This window comes from Protopterus annectens, chromosome 2.part0 (assembly GCF_019279795.1).
Source record: "Protopterus annectens isolate FY-2018-M chromosome 2.part0, PAN1.0, whole genome shotgun sequence".
In the NCBI taxonomy this organism is placed as follows: domain Eukaryota; kingdom Metazoa; phylum Chordata; order Ceratodontiformes; family Protopteridae; genus Protopterus; species Protopterus annectens.
Window position 1 is genome coordinate 1082074154 of NC_056728.1, and position 15853 is coordinate 1082090006.

Genomic DNA, 15853 nt, shown 5'->3' on the forward strand with positions numbered 1-15853 from the left:
TTTCCTCCCCTTTGACCTTTAGGGTAGGGTCGGGTAGGGGTGGAAAAATGGACCCCGACAGCAGACACGAGTCTTTCCGTCCTGTTAACACCTGGTTAAGGTTTCCTTCACTTTAGGCCCGAAAAGGGATGAGCCATCAAAGGGAGTGCTCACGAAGGATGACTTGAAGGGCTCCACGAAGGAATACAAGTACATCCTGGAATGTCTCCTAAGAGCAACTCTTGTACCCGCTGCCCTACTCGTTCTATCCGCTGCATAGGATATGAGGCACATGGATGAGTTGACAATAGAATCTGGGTAGCAAGCTGGGAAGCAACTTTGTCGGAAGCTCCTGTTCCCTGAAGAGCATCTCCCAACTCCTTAAGATCATCTCCTTGCAACCTAGTATAATGGGTTATATAGTTCAGCGAACAGAGAGCAAAGGTTGCTGAACTAAACATGTGCTTCTCATATCTATCCATAATCCTGGAGTCTCTCTTAGGAGGATGGATAGACAAGGAAGTCTCAGACATTTCCTTCCCAGTGGCTGCCGCCAGCACCATGGCATCAACCGGAACACCTTTCGTTAGGAATGTTTTGTCAAGGGGGGCAGAAATTAATTTATTAGGCCTCCTAGGGACAGGCTCCATAGTATCCGGAGACTCCCATGCCTTCATGAGACCAGCTGCATCAGCTCATCAAAGGGTGGAGACACCCAAGAGATGGAGGGCTGAGATCCGAAAGCCTTCAGGAAAACTGACTCATCCTCAGTAGGGCTTTTGGACTGCCAGTCACCCCTTTGCCTAAGGATCTCAAGTATCTAAGCAAAGGAGATATTCTCAGAGGGGGACCGTGGGGACCCTTCCAACTCATCTAAGTCAGTATCTGATGTAAGAGACTCCTGTGGGGAGTCTAGGTGTTCCCTCTTGCACAATCACTTTCTGGGAACCTCGTTAGTGGAAGCTTCTGGTGAGGTCTCAGAAGAGCAGGGGCCACCAAATGGAACTTTCTGAGGGTCTGGGTCTCTACACTTGGTCAAGACATGTGAGGCAGAAGCATACACAGGCACTTTAGCAGAAGAGGAAGGGCAGACCTGAGGCTGAGGATGTCCTAGGAGACATGACTCTCCTCATGGCATCGAAATCACCTCTGCTCTGATGTGAAGAGGAGCTGACAGATCCGAAGAAACTGTCGACACCCCCGGCACTGGGACAGTGGGCTCTGAGCCTGAGGTAGGAGCTGAGCTCATCTGAGCCAAGGCCCCGGGAGGCAAAGTCAGAATTGACAAGTTGGTCCGACTGTCCTCCCTGGACCAGACCAGAGAGTGTTGGCTCCTAGAGTCCTCAATAGGCACCGAAGATGTCAGAGTACATGGAGCCAAAGACATTGGAGCAGGCGTCGGCTCTGAGGGTTCCACTAACATCAGGTCTGCCTCCTCTGGCTCCAAAGGACCAGCATGGTTCAGAGGAGGAATAGTTAGAGTCAGTGCAATGGTCTTCGGCTCCGAAGCCACTTGGGTCAAAGCTGATATCGGCACCAGCATTAGCCAAAATGTTAACAGCTTCTGTACCAAACGATCCACGTCCAGATCTCTCAGGCTGATAGACGATCAAGAGGATCATAATGAAGGTGGTACCGATTGGAGAATTGGACTCTTCGGCGCTTCGGACAGCAGTTCCAAGATTGGGGACCGGCTCTGAAAGGTAAAGACTGTCGGCTGCAAGGGCAGTGGAGCCTAAGTCGAAGACTTCTTTGACTTTATTTTTTTAGTCTGATGTCTTGGAAGACTTTGAAGACCTGCTGGAACCATCCTGGTCACTCAAAGCTTCCTGAAACGAAGGCTTAAACAATCCTCTATCGATTAATTTCCTCTTCCTTTCCTGCTGGACCCTAGAGGAGAAAGAATGACAAATGGCACAACTGCCTTGCAAATGCAAAGCCCCTAGACAGTAAACACAATTAATGTGGCTGTCTGTAACAGACATTTTCTGGCCACACTTTGGGCACTTTTTGAACCCAGACTTGGAGTGCTTTTCTTGGTCAGCCATTACTGTCACACAAACAACTAGGTAGTAATTAACTATGATAAGCCTTAAAATCTGGCTAAATCAGAGACAGACAGACAGCAAAATGCAGTTATGACAGTAAAAAGTCTTTACTGTCACACAATTGTCTAACAATATAGCAGACTATAAAAAAAGGGAATAGCTGCTAGGAAAACACACTCTAATATAAACTATGCAAAAACAGACAATTATTGTTCACACAAGAAAAAATTTGTTACAGTAATTTTAAATTCTAAGCCTTTCCTAAACCACTGAAGGCTAATGTACTAAACAGGAAAAAACTCTACACACTAACAATGTGGCAAAGGTCACTTACTAAGCACACTCTAAACTAGCAAAAAATAGGCCTAAAACAAGAGGCTACTAAAATGCTACATTGCACACTAGGGAAAGGAACTAAATAAGCAGAATTCACACAAAAAAGCTACAAGAGCTTTGTAAACTATCTAAATACAACTAATATCTACTTTTGACTACGGAATAATAGAAAAAACAGTTTACTGGTCCAAACTAAATTCAGAACCTCTGATCTATTGCAACGGCAAACTAGATCTGGGGTTATTCACAGGTGCATCATGGGACAGGGATTTGGCCTCAAGCTATTTGAAGACCTCGAGCTTTGCAATTGAATGTATCGGTGCCGAGGGATCGGCTCTGAATCCATCAGTAAAGAATGTTTGGCGAGATTGAACAACTTCACATCAAAAGATAAAAGAAAAACTGAGAAACTGGAAGCTCTGTTCTATGGATATGGATAGCAAGATACAAGAAGTGACAATGTTTTAGTGCCTTTAGTTTTATACATATTTTAGGCATATTTTAACAACCAGAGGATAAGCTGTGGACAGCAATTAAGAAAGAGTTAAATGATTTTATGTGGAAGGGGAAGAGGGCAAAAGTCAAGTGGGATAGGATGATCCTTTCAATTGAACAAGGTGGTTTGAGGTTACCTGATATGAATGGATATTTCAGAGTTGCGCAGTTAAGGCTCGAATACATAGCAAATGCAGAAAGCTATAATTCAAAGTGGAAAGGGGTGATAATGAAAAAGGGGGAAGCTCAAGAAATAAGAAGAGACTGGGATTTGGATGCAGATCTTTAAGGACGCTAACAATAGCCATATATATTAAATTCAGGAAGTATTCTAAGAACTAAGCTGTTGGAAAGGAGAAAAGATATTCTGCCACTAGGGCTGACTGCAATTAGGGGTACAAAGAATAGGCAAGAAGGGGCTAGATTTTACTGGAGAAAGGTGAAAGAAGCAAGATAATAGGAGCAAATAATTAGAAAGGGAAAGGTAATATAACGGGAAAGACTACAAGCATAAGTTTGGGACTGCGGGATAGAGACTGCCTTCCCCAACAAGGACTGATATCAGAAAAAGAAAGGGATATGGGGATCTTGCATGAAAGACCAGCACTGGTACAGTTTTTAGTAGAATCTAGAAAAGAAGCTGCTGTTAAAAAAGGGTGGTGCTGCGGTAGCGTTGTCACCTCACAGTAAGACGCTGCCCGGTTCGATTCTCAGCTAGAGCGTCTTCTGCGTGGAGACATGCGTGAATGGGCATACCTTCGTTGAAGGTTGTGCGTCAGGGCTGGTAACGCGGCACATAAAAATCAACTACCAATCATTAGCGGACCGGAGTTCCGCTGTGGCGTCCCCTAACTGGGAAAAGCCGAAAGACACAACAACAACAAAAAGTAGAGCATATAAAATACTGCATGATATAGGAATCAATCAGTAGAAGTTAGAAAGGATTAGGTAGAAAGACTGGATAAGAAATTCACAAAGAAACAAAGGGAGGATATATGTACGGATCCAAATATGCAATAAAGTTTAGAAGATGTAGGATGTTTGCTTTCTTGCTTAAATTGCACTGCAGGGTCTTTGGTATAGTAATTACTTTAACTTTCCATCAATGAAGTGAAGCTCGAGCATCCACTAGGTGATACAACACACTCTTAGCAGAGAGAAGGATGCCTGGCAACAGCTGATCAATTCTCCCACCAACCTGGGGTGCCATGAGATCATCATCAACAGATGACACATGCACACACACTAGCTTACTGCATAATTACATACTGTATAGGTGCATATGGACGTTAATGGCAGGCCTGGAAAAAAAATCTCCATGCCTTCAGGATGGTATTGTACGAGGGTGCACCTAGCTCTTCTCAACTGTGGTGTCAGTGAAAAAGGAGACCACAGGGGCAAGATCATAGCAAAACAGTAGAAGATGCAAAAATACAAGTAAAAATACATAAATAAAAACTTCCCCCAACAGCTACAGCACAGTCAATGTTTGTTGTGTTGTGTTTTATATATGCTTCTAGCCAGTCATTCCAGTTTGAAAACCATCATATGTGAAAAACATAAACAGAGTATAGCAAGAGCCAACTGAGCCCAGCTTATTCAGCTAAACTGCAGCTTGTACAATGGCAAATTAAATTATGGAATGGACCAAGGCTTTAAACTATCCAGCTTAGTCTGGTATACCTAGAATCTAATAAAGCATGAAACGGCACCCATGAATCAAGCAGCAGGGTACTGTGTGAGGTGAAGGGGTATGTTTCACACTGCACCCTGCCAAAAGAAAAAGGACAGCATTTTTAATGAAGTGTTACACTTAGGGCAGCCCCTTCAGTGGAGTTTTATACTGTAATATTCTAAGGCAGCCCCTTTAGTCAAGTTTAACACTTCTAGGGCACCCCTTCAATAAAGTTGTACACTTAAGCATTCTACTTACTCATATCAAAGATGTTTGCAAGACAATGAAAATCCAGTTGATCGTTCAACCATCACCACCAGCTAGCTTAAGATGAAAACCGGGACAACGTACAAAGGGAATCCAATCACCTACTGATTTCTGATGGGGGTACAGCAGAAAATGTTACTATAGAAAACATACCACATTTAAAGAGTATGTGCGACTTCAGTGCTGAATGGTCAACACGCAGTACTGAAACTTAACAGTATATACTAAAGGGTGTTACAGATGGCATGGACATACAGTAGTAAGCAATGTGGAATAAACACAACAGAAAAAACTTCTACTGACAGAGTGTTGCCAAGATACTAAATGTGGTATCTGAGAAAAACACAAATAGTAATAGTATGCTCCTGTGTATAAATAAAGCTAAAAACATCAGAAGATGCAAAAATAAAAGTAAAAATACAGAAATACAGAAATGTTAAGAACAAATATTCAGAAAGCAAGCTTCCTCTAACAGAAATGAGGTACAGGGACTATTAAAAATGCTTGCTGATTCTTTATAGTTTAAGCCAGACACACAGCTGCAGTCTGTTAGTATATACATCCGTGTAAAAGCAACAAATAAATCGACCTAGACAAAAAGACAACAGCAGTATCAATTCCTAAGCTGTCAATGAACAGGAAGGCAAAATGTGAGCCACACAATTACTGTTTCCATACCACACACAATTTGATTTTGAGATGTGATCAGATTTGTTCAGCAGATTACTTCAACATAAATGTGGCCTGCACAGCCATAAACCATTGAAAATAAATGGGTAGATGATCTCATCGCATTATTGCCAACAAAACTTCAGCCTGCACTGCCTGTAGTAGCCTAATGATACCTTAGAGAAACAGTAAATTCTTTTATCTTGCATAATGCAGACAAGCAACCTGAAAGCAACAAGCTCCCTCCCCAGTGCAGATGGCAATTTTAGTAGCATTGAAGGGGATTCTCTGTGTCTGCAGTTCTAGCAGCATACGTTATAAATATTGTATTACTATCCATTCTGTATGCAGTAGTACTTCAGAGAACTGTATTAATACAATTCTGCTTCTCCTAATCAAAGAATATCTCAAAAGACTATTAGTCACCCTTCCTTTCATTCAAGTACAAATATCGCCAAAGTGATGACACCCTAACATTCATAAGTTTGATTACATGTTTGCTTAAAACTTTGTCTGCTCTTAACACACGGACACAGAGTGTATGCAACTAAAATGACAGATTTTAAAGGCAAGGATCAAAATGAAAGCCCCCATCAGTAGCAGTGTTTGAAGTCTTGTATTTAAGCAGTTTAAAAAGTAGACATTTTCATAGTTATGAACTACTAAATGAAAAGTTCCATTCAAATGGAGCTGATAATTTAGATGTTTAGTCAAGACAGCAGTTACAAGATTTCACGTCAGCTGCAGACCATCTCCCCTGATTGACAGCGATTTTTCTAACCTGGTTCCATTTACTTTTAGCAACTTATCAATGTTGACAAATTCCTTGCAGAAGAAAATTCAATCTAGCCACCTCTTTCTGCGAACATTTACCTCATGAATCTCTGCACTTTCAGCTTCCAAGTAAACACTAAATATGAGACCTGCCCTCACAAGTACATAGTGACTAGCAAGAAATTGCAAGAGGAAACTGCAGAACTACACACACTTAACATTTCAGATATTTAATTTGTAAACTGGGTGCTCACATTAAGGTTTCCACTTTCATCTCTTCTGAAATGAACCTTAAGGATGTTCTTATTAACAACAATAATGGGTTTAATTAGACATCATGCTTATTAATAACCAGACACAATCCAATTAATGACAACCTCCTCCAAAACTCATACTTTACTGGAAATGTGAACAAACAAATCCACCTCTTATGATAAGGCTTTTGGCAAATCAGTCCCTTCAAAAACCAGCTGGAGCTCATTCAGAAATGCATCTCCACATTCAGATGACAGTCAAATTAACAGCTAAAGGCTTAAAATGGCTGTATTTGCCCTAGAGTGACCTGATCAGTTTGGCTTGTTAAAATTTTTTTCCCCTATTTCAGTTGGTCGAAACATGATGCATGTGCGCTCCTGGCCTCACAAAAGTCTTGTTAATGAACCCAAATTCTGTAGCTGATGTACCTGCTCTAAGTCTTTATGCCATAGAACATGAATTTAGTGAACAAAATGAATTTCTATAATGTGCACTCACATACGTGCAACAGCCATGGTTTCTATCTGTGATGTCCCCCTGCTCACCCTAGTGCTAACCCTACACCTAATCTTAAAAAACTTTTCTAAATTACTGCCACTATTCAGACAAATTTGGGATCTTGCTACTGAGAGTTTGTGTAGAGAACAGAAAATAAAACAGTTTGCTTTAGCGATTTTCTGTAGGTTCGTTTTTAGTTATCGATTTTATGAATAACTGATGTGTTTAATGCCACTGCTTACTTTTTGACATTTAAACATGTTGATCACTCATAATTCACACACATATATACACACACACACACATATATATATATATATATATATATATATATATATATGCACACATCTGTAAAACATCCACACACACACACACACACACACATTTATATATATATATATATATATATATATATACATATATATATATACACACACACACACACACACATCCGCATTGGTGCAGCGTTAGCGTTGTTGCCTCACAGAAGAGGTTCTCCCATTCGATTCTCGGCTGGAGTGCGGGGAGTGCCTTCTGTATAGAGTCTGCATGTCCTCCCCTCGGTTGGTTGGGTGGGCGTTCGAAAGATATGCGCAAATGGGCCTGCCTTCATTGAAGGTTGAACGTCGAGCTGGCACCTCGGTGTTTGTGAAAGTCTACTGCCAATCATTAGCGGACCGGTGTTCCGCTGTGGCGACCCCTAACAGGGAAAAGCCGAAAGACAAACAACAACAACATATACACACACACAAATGTATTTATTTAACATTTGCTTACCTGGAAAGTCCGACTTAGAAAGAAGCCAATTTTCAGTGGAGGCCTAGGGAGAAATGCTCCAGACGCATGTCTTTGTAACATGGGAGGAAACCCACATGAAAGCAGGGAGGACATGCAGACTCCACACAGAAGGCTCCCGAGCCAACAATCGAACTAGAGAACCTCTTGCTGTGAGGCAACAATGCTACAGCTGCAGTATTGCGTCGTCCATATATATAGATCTGTAAACATATACATACATGTATATCTATATACACATACACCCCTACCCCACACATATATCTGTAAATGCATACACACACACATATATCTATATCTATATATATATATATATATATATATATATATATATATGTGTGTGTGTGTGTGTGTGTGTGTGTATTCACACATATCCACACACACGTATATAAATATAAGACATCACTTACATCAACTGTGGGTATATTCATCAGCTCTTTTGTTGATAGAATTTGGCTGATAAAAACAGTTGATCGACAGTTGTGAGTGATTATATATATATATATATATATATATATATATATATATATATATATATATGTATATTACATACACAGACACATGCATGTATGTTTTATATACACACAGATGTACATGTACGCAACATGGCAGACTGGCAGGCACCCATGTAGTCTATGGATACGAGTATGGCACAGCACTGTAAATTTTATTATAAGGTAGGCAGTCTAGAGTGGTATTAATCACTGTAGAAGGGCTTATGCTGCAGCTGTTTCTCAGTTACACTGCTAATTTTTCACAAAAAAAAGCAAACCAATGCTTATAACTACAGTCATCTCTACAAGTGCTGTCGCCGAGGCTTAAATAACACATTTTTATTTAGAATGCTTTAATAAACCAATTAAGTCTAGCAGGTACATCATCTCTCTGCTACACCACAGGCTTACTCTCGGAAGAGAAAAAAAAAAGACATCTTGTGTGATCAAGAAATCTGCAGATCTCACATTCTGGACATTCTGGCTTTTTTCTGTGTAGTACTGTGGTACAGTAGGGACTGGAGAATTTTCCCCTTCCCCACTTTAGTGCAATCTCAGAGTTGAGATATATGAGTGTGTGACAGACATATAAAGTATCAAAACTCTGAATGTCTGTCAGACTACTAAACCAGTTAGAATCACAGATTGTAATATACACTAGTTTGAATCACAAAGATTTGAAAGAACACAAAATCCTTTTTTTTTTTTTTTTTTTTTTGCAGGGGAGCAAGCCACCTTGCACCCAACCCCCCCCCCCCCGATATTTACATATACCAGCTCTGAGATCATAGGCATGCTCATAGGTGAATACTAGGCTAACTACCCTGAAGGGCTATTTTAAGCCTAGCCAATAACGTGAAGTCAGAATCAAACCCTATTACTTGTGTCTATAAGGAGAAGACTTTAACCATTATGCCAAACCCACCCACTAATCACAATACAGTGTGGAAAGGGCAAATTCTCTGACCCCACTGTATCGTAATCTTGGAGTGGAAAAAAGCCAGTACATTGATCATCTGTACTGTTTTTTTTATTTTCAGTTTGGAAACTTAACTCTTTGTTGGACTAAAGGAAATTCATATATATATATATATATATATATATATATATATATATATATATATATATATCTATAGGGTACCTGTCAAATCTTTGAACACTCAAAATACCAAACGTTCGAAATTTTGAGTGCTCAAAGATACTTTCAATGGCACGGTATGGTGCAGATAGGGAGAATTTCCCTTTTCTGCACTGAAGTGCGGTCTTGGAGTCAGTATATTTAAGTGGGGGGGGGTGTGGAGGGGGGCTTGCCCCCCTGCCTACACTGTTAAAGTGTTTTTTTCTGTGTTTTCTTTTTTTTTTTTTATGTTCGAACATCTAAATGTTGAACATTTGGTCTCGACCATGTAATGTTCGACATTTTGGATATTCGAACATTTAACATATATATATATATATATATATATATATATATATATATATATATATATACAGTCTATATCACATAGTCAATGTTTAATAACTTCGAACACAGAATTTTCAAACCATCCTATTCAAAGTTAAAAAAACTTTGACAATGGATAAAAAAACAAACAAAAAAAAAGAAAACAAAATAAACTGTTGTAAGCAGGGGGCAAAACCCCTGCACCCCTCGCTACTTAAATATACCAACTCTGAAATCACACCACATTGAACAAAACGGAATCCTCCCCTATAGAGATTTCCATTGAAATCCTCAAACTTCTGCAAATTTGAACTTATGGTCTCGACCATAAGGGGTTTGAACTTGCAGAAGTTTGACTATCTGATAGGAACCCTATATATAATATATATAATATATATATATATATATATATATATATATATATATATAAAAATATAATTAGGAGGGGGTATGAGGATGGCAATTCAACATTTGGACCTGACCTTTCATTCTCTCTCACACACACATTTATATCTTGCTATATATATTTTTACGTAAATATATAATGTTTGTGTGTGGATATATATGCGCTCACGAGCGCACACAAGCAGAATACTTTTGGACAGATACACACACAATACATACTTACACTTCCAGGTTCCATGACACCTCACTGTCATTCAGCTTACTGAAAGTCAGGTAATTAAAATATACCTCAAGTGTTAACAAAAAAATATTTGGCATCTGTCCCCAGTTACTGGGACTTGTATGGCAATAACCCCTCTACCCCCAATATTCCACACACAAGAGTTTAATTGTCCACAAAACCAGACATTTCCTTTACCCCCAAATCTGAGTGACATCACAACATGACATATTTTCCAGGACTGCTGGGGATGCAGAAGCTTGTCGCTCACACCAAACTAACAGTACCACTGACTACTGAGTTTACAACTGCATTCTTCTTCTTCTTTTGGTTTTTCCCGGTTAGGGGTCGCCACAGCAGATCACCTGTCCGCTCATGATTGGCAGTGGAGTTTTACGGTGTCAAGTTGCCAGCCCGGCGCCCAACCTTCCACGGAAGGCGCATGCATGCACTCATGTCTAGGGCCAATTTAGAGTGTCCAATCCACCTATAGCATGTCTTTGGGGTGTAGGAGGAAACCGGAGCACCTGGAGGAAACCCACACGACCACAGGGAGGACATGCATACTCTACATAGAAGGCACCCCAGCTGAGAATCGAACCAGAGAACCTCTTGCTGTGAGGCAGCAATGCTAACCGCTGCACCACTGTGGCCTCCCGAGTTTACAACTGCATTACTACATAAAATACACTTGTCTTTTTGTGCAGTTGTTGCTTTCAGTATTTCTGGTTTGGTCATTTAAACATTTTACAAAATTAATGTCAATCCCTCACTACCAACTCTCAGTATGCAAAACTACTTAGGTTCATAGGTTCATACTAGGCTATCTGCCCTAGGGCATTTATAAGCCTAGCCAGAGTGTGTGTGGCTTTCACCACCCCTTAGGATGAGAATACTATACCTATTAGTTTGCTGTGCCTCTGTCCAGCAGTGATACAAAGATGATTCCCGGGGTAAACCTACGATCTCCCATCCACTCGTCAAGATTTCTCTTGAACAGAGTTAGTGAGGGGCTCTGCCTCACATGGACTGGGATTCTGTTCCATAGTGTAGGGAGTCTCTGGGCGATGCATCTGTCCCACCAGCACGTCCTATTTATATCCGTGTTGAGGTTTAAGTCTCTTGCTCTCGTGGCTCTGGTGGATTTGGATTTTTTGAGGTGGAGCATGTCCATTAATTCCGGGTTGGACATGGCCTTGTATGTCAGGCACAGATCACCTCTGAGCAGACGGTATGCAACTGAATAGAGCTGGAGTTTCTTCAGTCGGGCATCGTATGACATATGTTTGAGCCCCTTTATCCTTTTGGTGAGGAACTTTTGGGGTCTTTCCAACTGCTGCAGGTGTCGGGTAAGGTACATTCAATGGGGCATTGTACTCAATCATTGGTCTGATAAGTGAAGAGTACAGGGTACAATGACCTCTCCTGATCTGGATGTGAATCCCTTCATGATCAGGTGGGCAATGTAGAAGGTCTTCCTAACCACTTTGGCAATGTGAGTGTCAAAAGAGAGGTTACTGTCAACTTGGGTCCCCAGGTCCCTGATAACTTCTTCCGTGTTTAATGGATTACTACCTATGTGGTAATTAGGGGTTACCTTGTTTTTCCCAAAGGGTATGACTATACATTTTTGGCATTTAGCTTAAGGCCATGGCTCTGGCACCAGTTATCCATTTCTATGAGACCTCTCTGGAGGATGTCTGTGTCTGATGGAGTGTCAATTATGGTGCCCAGTTTGCAGTCATCTGCAAATTTTGTCAGCCACAATCCCCTATGTTTGCCTGCACTTCAGAAAAATAAATGCCAAACAAGAGGGGCCCAGGACTGAGCCCTGTGGGACACCACTCGTGACCGGCTTAGAGTCTGACATGGCACCAGCAACTCTAACCCTGTGTGTTCTGTCCTTGAGCCAGTTTGCAACCCATCTTGTGACATATGGGTTTACATCTAAGCTGGTGAGCTTTTCTATGATGCCCGAGTGGGGTATTGTGTCGAACGCTTTTGCTAGGTCAAGGTAGGCTGTGTGAACTGCCTTACCCTTATCAATGGCCTTAGTGACTGTTTCAAAAAAGTCGACCAAGTTCAAGAGGCAGGATCTGCCCTTGACAAAGCCAAATTGGGTAGGATCCAGTGTCTGTAGGTCCCCAATGTCTTTATTTATGAGTTCCATTATGATCCTCTCCATAGCTTTGCAGACAAGGCTCGTCAAGCTTATGGGGCGGTAATTTCCAGGGTCCGTAGAAGCACCGCCTTTGTGGAGTGGGACCACAGTTGCCGTACGCCATTCTTTGGGTACGTATCCTGTAGTAAGGCTAAGATTAAACAGCAGCCTTATGTGTGGGTTTAGTTCCTCATTGAGTTCGTGTAGCACACAGCCGGGGACACCGTCTGGTCCCATTGATGCTGTGTTTTTTGCTTTAGAGAGAGCAGCTCTCACCTGGGCATCTGAGATGTTTGGGTGGCTAGACTCTGGTGGGATAGATATTTCTCCTTTTGGGGGGGAGGGAGGGGAGAAATTTGCACTGAACCTGTCTGCCAGTATGTTGGCAATGTCTGTGGGTTCAGTGATTTTTTTTATCATTTTGGACTAATTCTGAGCATATCTGGGAGTTGCCACCCAGGTTTCTAACATAGCTAAAGAAGGCTTTATGATTGTCTTTTGTGTCATTAGCGATTTTTCTCTCAAAGTTGTCCTTGGATGATTTTACGAGTGATCGTAGTTTTTTGCTAGTATTGATCAGAGTTGCCTTCCCTTTTAGGGATTTTGCTCTGTCATGTAGTAGCTTTCTCCTCTTGTTGTAGAGTTTGTTTATGGCTGGGGTCCACCAGACCGGGCGCCTGCCTTTGGTGGAAAGGGTCTTGATTTTATTAGGGATTGCTTGATCCATACATTCCTGGAGGTGCTCGTAGAAGGCATTTGTAAGGGTTTCAGCAGCTTGGGTTGTGGTTTCCACTGGCTCGGGGGCCTTGAAGGATACCACTCCAGTCTTAAGAAGTGTGAAGTTTGCTTTTGAGAAGTTCTTCACTGTGGTCTTTTTTGCTGGGGGTGGGGGCGGGATGTGGATCTCCAGTGAGATTAATTTATGGTCTGATCTCGCCAATGAGGGATATACTTCCGGTGTGGAGCATTTTGTCCCCATCTTTGTGATGATCAGGTCTAGTATATTTTCTCCTCTTGTGGGAATGGTGACTAGTTGTTCCATAGCATTTGAGTTTATGAACTCAAGGAACCTTTGGGCTAGGGTGTTGGGGCTTGAGTAATGTTCCCAGTCTATGTTTGGGTAGTTGAAGTCACCCAATATGATGGTGTTTGGAGAGACATTCATACTCTCCAGTGTCTTCAGGAAGGCTGTGTGGGTTTCCTGAGTTTGAGAAGGTGGTCTGTAGCATGTTACAAACTGTAGGGCAGTTTTACCTATGGTTAATTGCACCTGGATGGTCTCCGATGCTTCGTGCATTGCCACTAACCTGGAGGTGTGGGTATCCTTTATGAATATGGATACACCCCCTCCTTTTGTGGTTCGGTCCGGATTTTGGGGCTGGAACGCATGATATGAGGTATAACCTGATAGTGCTGGGGTGCTCTCAGGAGCCTTGAACCAGGTTTCAGTCACAGCACAGACATCGATGTTCTCCATACTGAGGAGGGCTTCGAGGGCGTGCATCTTGAGGTTCAGACTTCTGGCATTGAGCAGTATTACCCTTAGTTTTTCTCCATTTTTGTTTTCTAGGGCGGTAGGTTTATCATTTGAGCCTTGCCTAAAAAAGGCACTATGGGGTGGCAAGAGCCTTTGCCAATATCCGGAAGCCCAGGGTGACAGGTGCAAGCCGTCCCTAAGCAGCGTGGCTTGTCAAGCATGTCATCCCAGGCAGACAGACATTGGATCCCCTTAGAATGACACCAGTAATTAAGCCAATTATTAAAGCTGATCATTTTGTCTCTGTATTGTGGCATCATTCTTGGTGAGGGTAGGATACTGCTCAGGGTCAGGGTCAGGGTCATACCGGCCTGGGCTACATAATCTGAGAGCTCCTCTATGTCTCTTTTCATGTAGTCCAGGGAGGTACATCTCAGGTCGTTCACACCGGCATGGACAATGACTGAGTCATACTTGTACTTGCTGTGGAGTGACCTGAGTGCTTGTGTTATGTGGCGGATTCTAGCGCCTGACAGGCAGCTTACTGTGTTCTTTTCCTTGTTCAGTCTGGTGAGTGGGACGTCAGTGTGTCTGACTATGGAGTCACCTATAACAAGTGTGTCTGGCATTGTGTTTGGCCTTAAGGGCTGTGACTGTTTAGCACACTGACTTTGAGAACTATGTGTTGCATGTCTTATGTCTTGAGGTGGCAGTTGCTTGGGTGTCTGCTTTGGAGGCCTCTGTAGTTTTGGTAGATTTTTGATCAGTGCCTCCGAGTATGTCTTTGTGTGTTTATGTCACACCAACACGGGTTAGCAAACCAGGAAGTGAAAACAAGCTGGAAAACCGGTAAAGCAAAAACGGAACTTCTGCACCAATTCAAAAGCGTTTTAAAAGTTTTAAAGATTTATTCTCCAAGTCACTCGCCCACTGTATTTTTATTGCTGTCAGTGGGCGAGTGACTTGGAGAATAAATCTTTAAAACTTTTAAAACGCTTTTGAATTGGTGCAGAAGTTCCGTTTTTGCTTTACCGGTTTTCCAGCTTGTTTTCACTTTGTGTGTTTATGTGTTTGTTTTGCAGTTGTGATAGTTCTATGTGAAACTGGGTTTGTGGTGTGCGTGGTTTCCTTCTCCTCCTGTCTGGTCTTGCCAGTCCTGAGTTGAGAGAGCTCAGCCTCCAGTTTGGCTATATAGTTGCATCTCTCACATGTATTTGTGTTTTGTGGTTGAAGGAGTGGGTTGTCTGAGTACATGAGGCAATTGTAACATTGCCTCAAGATGCCCAGATTCACCAGCGGAACAGGAGAGGACGCTAGCAACTGACCCTTCGACATGCTAGAAAAAGTGAAAAAGTTTGTTGTGTAACTGAGTCAGAAGGGACCTATAGGGAAATGGGTACTCAAGGGGATTCTAGGCTAATGTAGTACTTTGTTTAGTATACAAGTACTTTACCTATATAAAAATGCTTTAGGAGCAAGTGCTGAGCTTTACCTATATAAAAATGCTTTAGGAGCAAGTGCTGAGCTTTTGAGATAGAGAATAGACTGTTTAGATTGCAAGTAGAGAAGTTCTAAGGGAAAAATTGAAGAGCAGACTTTACGGAGCCAGAAATAGTTTAACCTTGTTTAACCGGCGCTGCCCGATGGTGCTCTATGGGCAACTCCGTGCTAAATCACGCAAAAGCGCGTTAAAGTGGGCTTTATAGCAGGGGGTTGAAAAGAGCTAGGAATTGACCCAAAATGGCCAATAGACAACAAGTTTCTGGCTGGATCCACTGCTCTAGGGACAAATAGGCTGCTCAGTGCTCCCCACTCCCACTGGTGAACAAAGAAGCTTCCCTTTATCCAAATAAGGATATGG

General features: G+C 41.9%; 1 protein-coding gene across 1 annotated transcript in view; it reads right to left on the reverse strand.

Moving 5' to 3' along the window:
• BNC2 (basonuclin 2) overlaps window positions 1–15853 on the reverse strand; it is a 2846732-nt gene that overhangs the window by 623465 nt on the left and 2207414 nt on the right. The gene's annotated exons all lie outside the window — the stretch shown is intronic.